Below are 8477 nucleotides of genomic sequence, written 5' to 3'. Positions count from 1 at the left end.
GTTAGTACCTTTGTAACCTATTGGACCGAGGGCACTGTGGGAACAGCCTAGAGAGACTTTGCCCTTTACACAGAGAAAAGAAATCTAAAGGATAGGAGCCTCGTGACAAAAAAAAGAAAGAAAGAAAGAAAGAAAGAAAGAAAAGGACAAAAGTGACTCATGTCCATCTAGTGCAGCAGGCACCTAACTAAGCGATAATTGCAACTTTTCCACGATTGTGTCAGAGGGTCCAGCCACAAGCTGGATTTTGGCACAGTGTTAGTGTGCGAAATTAGAAGTTACCCTAAATAGAAGGGAAGCCCAGGAACACGAGGTAGCATTCGTGACTTGGACTATACTAAAGGCAACATGGGCTGCCTTGGAGTCAGATGAACTATATTCATTTGTGTCTTGGCTATGGCCAGCCGTGCTGCTTTCCTCTTTTAGGCTTGAAGTTAAAAAGCTATGGGATTGGTCTTACCTGCCAGAGAGAACAATGGGCTAACGTGACACAAGCCAGGAGAGCTTTCTCGAATAAATGATGCTGTGCTCAATTTACAATAGCTTGAAAATAACAGTAATTATTATAGGTGGAGAAGACATTCCATGGCACTGTGCTGAAAAGTCACAAACCTTTTGGGGCTAGCAAAAATTCCTGCAGAGCTTCTCAAGTTAAAATGAAAGGAAAGGACTTAAGTCATGAGAGTCATCTCACATGGGTGCAATCTCAAGTGATCAAGCGGGTACTCGAGAAAAATCGTTCTATAAATTCAATTTGGGACTGAATCTGGCAACTTCTTCTTGGGCCCGGCGGAAGAGTGGTGGTGTACTGAGCAATCTCCATCTCTTCATTGTTGAGGCCGGTGGCAAATGAGAATGCTTGAGGAGAATAAGAATGCAGATACATACCCTACGTGTCATTTTTAGATTGAAAACTTCTTACAATGTTATTGTTAACAATAATTGTTTAGGGCAATATTGATCACTTGTATTCATTTTTGGATGAGCTCCAAAGCAATTCTAATGGAAGAGTGAGGCCCTCCCGGCGGTGTCCTCCTGCTGCCTGGGTCTGGCGGTGGCTGCTGCTGCTGCTGCAGAAATTTCTCCTGACTGGGCTACGGGTGCGTCTTCACCTCCAGGAAGGAGAGTTTTGCAACTGAGCAGATGCTTTACATTAGCAGCTGGACAAGCTATTGGCTGATCCTTGGCACTTATTTATCAACATTCTTATACCAACTTGGCACGTGTACTCTTGAGGCGATGTAAAACATGACAGAATGAAATATTCAGTCGTTATCTTGCAATTTACATTTTACCATAATTAGCAAAGAGGCATCAAGGAGGACTCTGGATGTAATTCTAAATTTCAGTTGAATTTTCAGTTTTCATATTAAGAAAACCATAATTAATCCTTAAACTATGTTGCTGCCTGATCACTGGGAAAACTGAGGGGATAAAATCAGTGCTAATAACTACACATGGGTACAACATCTATGTATTTATTTTTTAATATTTTTTAACATGTATGTATTTAGTTATAGCTGCAAATAAATATAGATAAATATAGATTTGTTGTATGTAAACTTGAAATAACTAGAGATTCTCTTTCGATTATGTATCTTAAAGTCTGTCCACCATGTAAAAAGGAAGAAAATTGGCAACCACTGATTATCTTTACTTGGGAAATAAATCCTTATTGAGTTCCTAAAACTTGGATTAGTTGCTACTTGGTGTGCATGCTTGTATGAGTGTTGGAAAGAAATCCTATCTTGACTTAATACCTGAACAACTCAAATGTATTAGGTTTTACATGTGCACATTTTTATTATAACATTGCTATTGAGATAACAATAATACCAGAAACTATAAATGTGAACTTCCTTCTATCAGAGAAGGCACGTGATTTTAAACAATCATAATTTCAAAGACTCATGTGACTTTGAGAGCACAAATAAATTTCCCTTGGACCTTTCTCCTAGGTTGATGACAAAGAAAGGTGGAGGGTTTTTTTTTTTTTTTTTTGTATTGTGCTGTGTTGTTGTGTTTTTAAAGAAGTTCAATAGTTAGGCTCAGAAGAACTCTCTACTATCAGGTAGGTATTGGAGGTCTGAAAGGGGAACACCCCAACTGATAGGAAGTCTGCTGGGCTGTGATCTGAGAATCTACCTGGAGGAAGCACTGAGAGGAAAAGAGGAAGACTAATGGAAATGACCATGGGAGCTCAAATGTGAGTGACTTGTGTAAGGCTGAAGGGAGAAAGGAGACCATATTTTCAATTATCTTCCATCACTCAGACACATGGCCCCCAAATCTTCACACATAACTTTCTAAAGTGGGTTTCATAAGAAAGAGATACAACAGGATCACAGAGTTTGGGAAAAGCCACATAACCAGAGCTCTGTTTTTGCAGGGGAAGGAAAAATCCTGATCCCTTACTAAACTGACAAGACAGCTGGAAATCGCTGTTTTTAATATAGACAATTGTCTCAAATTGTGTTTTTATTAAAATCAATTCCAAGATCAGGGTGCCCAGGTAGTGGGATCAGTTAAGGTTCCAACTCTTGGTTTTAGCTCAGGTGGTGATCTCGGGGTCATGAGATGGAGGCCTATGTAGAGCCCCATATGGGGCTCCATGCTCTGTGTGGAATGTGCTTGAGATTCTCTCTTCCTTTCCCTCTGCCCCTTCTGTTCATGTGCATGTGCGCTCTCCCCGTCCCCCAAATAAATAAATCTTTAAAATCAATTCCAACATTGAGGTAAGACATTTTAAATGCTAAAATCCTCAAATTCTTTTTGGATGTGCTCACTATTTTCCTGATTATAAGGTTTTTAAGTACAAAGCTGAATTTAAATCTGGATGATGAAAATAATGGAAATATCTTTCTGAGGCCAGAAACACGTATACTTTGGAAGCTGGCTACCTCTTATTAATAATACATTCAAATATAGGAAGCATTATAACATGCAAAGTCTTCCAACTAAAAGAGCTTTCCGGTAGATATCTAATTTAGAGACAGTATTGTTAACAATGTTGACATTTAAGTGGCCATAGCTAAAGCATTGCAAAGAACATTCCATTACAATAAATGTGAAAACCGACAACTTTTCTTGGTGTTCAGCTTAACAGAATTTAAGTGTATTGGTTGACGTGTGAAGGTTGAAATAACTAGAAATGACTTTCATAACTAGAAAGTTTACCTAATAATTTTAAAAAGGGGGGCTCTCCTAGAGAAAAGGTTTCAGTGCAATGGGACTACAATAGGAAGGGGAAATTTATGGCATACGGAAGTCTACTTCCCTGAGCTCTGTATCTGAAACCACGGTTAGCTGTACAAGCCCATATTTTCTCCTTCACAGAACTAGTCCACTTTCAAGACTCCAGCCCTAGTCTTTTACAAGACTAATTGGATGCCCCATCAGGTTAAACACAACATTTCTATACCTGAGTAGACCATACCATCTATAATGCCCCTACTCCTTCCGGCCCCCCACTAAAAAAGAAAATCCAAACTTCCTCCCCTTTCTGACTTACCTGTATTCCAGTTGGATCAACTGACAAGTACAAGTTTTAATTTTTTGTAGTAACTCACTTTTAACCTTTTATCCATGACTGTCAATATACTTATCATATCCAAATTGTTGATATTCCTCTCAGTTTTTCTTTCTTTCCACTCTGTTCAGCTCTAGAAGCCACTGGCAAGTAAATCCCCCAGAACTTCACTTTTAGTTGGTAACTCTTTTGCTAAAAATGCTAAATGTCTACTCACTGCCTCCTAAGCCTGGGAAACAATGACTCCCACAAGCAACTTATTTCCTATTTCTTCTCATCACTATTGCCTGACTACAACTCATAAGGCCTGAGTCTCTGAACATGCCAGGCCATTCCCAGCTCTCCTTTACATAGCCTACTATTGGACCCTTTTCCATCCTCTTTACCTTTCCTGGCTCACTAGAAGACCAATTCCTCTAAGGATACTTTACTGACAACATTAGTCTCATCTGTCTTTTGTCTTACCTCATACATAAGCCATAGGAATAAACCAATATTTCTAGTTTGTTCATTTAATTATAGGAAAACATTTTACACTATTATGATTTCAAGAAGCAGTGGTGAGACCCTAAAAAGTAATGTAAAGTGGAATTTTACCAATTAAGTCACATATTTAACATAGAGAAGAGCCGACTGATTAAAGGAAACTTGTAACAAAACATTTTAAAAACAAAAATAAAATTGTACTATTAATAAGCATTAGCAGAGAGGTATGTTTGGTTTGTGAAATTTAAATATTCACAAATTAGTTTTAAATATTGAGTCATGATTTATGATATTCAACAACTTCCTGATTTGATTAAGTTTGGGAGTTAAGCAAATACTTTATAGTAGAAATTATTATTCATCAGAAATAATGTTTGAATTGTGTTTTAATTGTAAAGATTTTAATGATGCCATATTTAATAATTTTGATAAGATTTTAGTGATAAAAATTAAAATTTCTATAATACTTTGCAGACTTTTATTTTTTCATTTCGTTTTTTTTTTTTTTTTTTAAAGTTAATTCAAGAATTCCTGGGATAAAAAGTCCTGGGTCAGTCCAGTGGTTTAAGAGTCAGGATTAAGACTTTTTTTCCTTTCTTTCTTTCTTTTTTTCTTTTTAGAGGGAGGGGAGGTGGATGGGCGAGGGAGAGGGGGAGAGAGAATCCTCAAGCAGTCTCCATACCCAGTGCGGAGCCCAATGCAGGATTCCATTTCACAACCTTGAGATCACCACCTGAGCCCAAGTCAAGTCCATCGTTAATTGAGTGAGCCACCCAAGCGCCCAATATTTAGCCAACTTTCTAAAAATGTACTTTCAAATGCATTATGTAAGTGGGCCTTCATAACAGCATTTTAAGATCATAAAGACTGGCATTCCCATTTTAAAGATGAAAAAACTAAAATTAAAGAACCACATATATCTGTAAACTAATTTGATTCTCAACATTGAAGGGTGGTTATTCCTATTTTTTACTTTGGAGAAGAAACAAGTGAACCTGTAAGAAGTTAAATTATATGTCCATAGTCACTAGGCTGTCAAGTAGCACATTTGTGATTTATAAATCCCAGTCTGTCCAATTCGAAAATCTCTGTCTTTCTGTAGTTCTTCCAACATGTTCCATGATATATCACAAAGAACACATACCATGACTGGAAGTAAAAATATTTTTTATTGGGGCACCTGGGTGGTGTAGTCAAGTTGAGCCTCAGACTCTTGGTTTCATCTCAGGTCTGATCCCACGGTCTTGAGATCAAGCTCCACCTCTGGCTCCCAGCTCAACGTGGAGTCAGCTTAAGATGTTCTCTCCCTCACACTCTGCCCCTCTGCCTTGTGCTTGTGCTCTCTCTCCCCCTAAAACAAATAGATTTAAAAAACATAAAATAAAAATACTTTTATTGGGTATCTACTAAATATATCAGACTTCATCTTTTATCTTAATGATAATCCTTACAAGTAGTTTTATTTTAGAACATGACTCTTAAATGGTGCTTAATGTATGTAGGCATTACATTAGCAGAGGGGGATAAAAGTTTGAGAATACAGATGACAAAACAGAGGACAATAATCACACTATTAATAAGTAGGAGACAGGGTCTGCAACTACAACTATAAGAATCCAAAGAAATATTCACACAAAATCTTTCTGCTAACTTTAATCGTTGCCAAAAGAAAATATAAAATCCACAACTATCCCATAACTTTGCTGAATTTTCTCACAAGTATAATTTTCATGATTTTTTTTTGCATGAGACAATTATAAATTATGAGCCTATAAAGCTTTGATTCTCCACTAAATACTATGTTGGGAATGTAATAATTGGATTCTCTTTCCTCCCTTGACTATTCAAAGACCAGCTAGCTGTTCTGGTGTTGAAAATTATTCTTTGTTGGCCAAACTTTTCTGTGTATAACTTCAATTATGTATTCATTCAAAGTTATTATGGTTTAACCACACTGGATTTTATATCACTATATTAGTTATAGAAGGCAACATCATTCTGTATGTAAAGTATTTGAGTTACTACAGAGCACAATATGTAAAGAGGAAAAACATTTTTTTTTTACTTTTGCCAATTTTCTTGGCACCCAGTTTAAATACAAGAAGGTCAAATTATGTTGGAGTCCCTCTATCTCCAGTAAAATATATTTTATGAAAGCAATCTCTATGTTTAGATCACATTATCTACTTTATATATACACAAACGTACATAAATATCTCCTAAATAACCAGAAAATAGGTGTATTTGTGTAAAAAGAAATAACATATAAGAGAGAAAAAAAGATCTTGAATTGTACTCTTGAATCTATTAAAAATTTGCTGCATTACCTTAAACAAGAAAAGTCTCTGAGTCTCAGTTTCCATTTTTTATGAGATAAAGATAGCATTAACTTCCACCTATGTGAAAATGTGAGGTGTCTACCTTAAAAATAAGCCCAAATATTAAGAAATCTACCATGTCACTTTAGAAAGAGCACCATATGACAGTTCAGTTTATATTGGTCTTCTAGTTGAGTTAGACACAGCTGAGGAGGTAAAGGAGCAAAGAAGAGGCCAAGGCAGAAAATGTTCTTTCCAGATTTTTCTACACCTCATTCAACAATCATGGGAAGTTTATTTAGATTCTCTCTGTCCAGGTATATCCTTCTGTAGTATCAGGGAACTACAAGAAATTAATTAATTAGTTAATTAATTAATTAATTCTTTTTTTTTCTTTTTTCCTTCTTTCCTTCCTTGAGATCCTTTCTTCCTTTCTTTTCTTTTTCTTTAAATTTTCCTAAGTCTGGAAAAATGAACCACCTTGAAAAGCTCCAAATAATCTCATCAGTAATTTTACAATAATTAAAATCAGGTAATAAAGTCTTTCTTTCTTTCTTTTACATTTCATTGGCAATAAAGCTTTGGCCTAGAGGAAACAAAATCAACTCAACTCAATGAGAAATTTAAAAAATCAAATTGGCCATTTTATATTGGAACAATAAATTTCGACACAGTTAATTTGCTGACTTATATGTGAGGTTTGCATTTATTTATTCCCTTCTTCTACTCTACTTTTCTAAAGCCAGACCTTCCACAAATGGCAGATGCCTCTGTTACTTGTGCCTCCAGCCTTGACCACTTCCATGTACACATTGACCTGACTTAACAACTGCCAGCATCTCTTTACCTGAGGGCTTTCCTGACCAGTAAGGCCTGTTCTTTTTTTGCTTGTAGCAGATTGGAAATGTCTAAGAATTAATGGCCCTCCTGTGTAGCCCTCACATGATGCTGTGCAAACACCTGAGCCCCCTCTGAGGCATGTGTTCTATACATTACCCAGAGTTCTCTAGTGGATTAAGGGCCCTGTTGCCCCCACACGCTTTCTGAATGCCTTCCTTTCCCTGCCCCGCTTCCCCACTAGGGTATTTTCTGGGACCTGCCAAATAAACTATTTAAACATGAGTCTGTGTTTCAGGGTTATTCTCATCCAAAAAGATGAAGATCTTAAGGTTTTGTGGTGCCAGAGGTCATCAGGAGCTTCTCAATATGACCCACTGCCTTGATACACATTTCAAGCATTGCTCCCAAACTCTTATTTTTAAAGTGCAAATATGATTGGATAACTTCTCTATTTTTTTTTCAGGTTGAAATTCAAATTTCTTTGCATGATATAAAATATCTTTGGAAATCTAATACTTGACTAATCTTCCAGACTATCCTCCTTTTTTGTCCTATGGTGGGAGTAGACACCAGGGAAACAATAGTTAGTGGGCGTGGACTATACTAGCACCTATACTAGTTACACTATATGTGTTATATAGTCATAGCACAAACCTACAAGGACAAAATTTACCATTTTACAGATGAGGAAATTGCCAGCAAAATAATTGACTGAACATAGTCACTCTGCCTCTGACCATCTAACTTTTATTCAAGTCTAAACCCCTTCCATTCTGTGGCCTCCTCACTCAGGGTCACCAAACATCCTAATTTACCTGGGACACTGCCTGTTTGTTCCGGTTGACCCAGAGCAATTATGAAAAGCACCGCTTTTCACTTTCAAAAGTATCATCCTGGTTTTGTGGGTGAATTATATGGCCCCTCTGGCCATACTCTAAATCCATCATGTGATCAGCTGTTTCTGGAATGCACTATATTCATGATTCCATTTCTTGTCATGTGCTGTTCCTCCTGCCTAAAATGTCCTTTCCTTCCCTTTTCTCCTGGAAAAATGATGTCCAGGGCTCAGGACTCTGCTCTTCTTTGTTGTCTTTGGGATGTCTTTCCATTCTTCTAGCTACAGACAAGGGGTTTGATATGCTCCTCTGTGCTCCTCATATCCCATGTTTACTGTTATTCTATTATAATTTTTTGAGTATTTGTCAGTCTTCTCTACCAGCCTGTGAATTTCTTAATATTTGGGCTGTACCTTCATTATCTCTGTATATCCACAGTGCCTATAATTTCCCATGGCTGGGCAGACG

The sequence above is a fragment of the Vulpes lagopus genome, chromosome 4, assembly GCF_018345385.1.
Source record: "Vulpes lagopus strain Blue_001 chromosome 4, ASM1834538v1, whole genome shotgun sequence".
Taxonomy (NCBI): Eukaryota; Metazoa; Chordata; class Mammalia; order Carnivora; family Canidae; genus Vulpes; species Vulpes lagopus.
The sequence above is the reverse complement of the archived record's forward strand: the minus strand, read 5'-3'. Positions refer to the sequence as shown.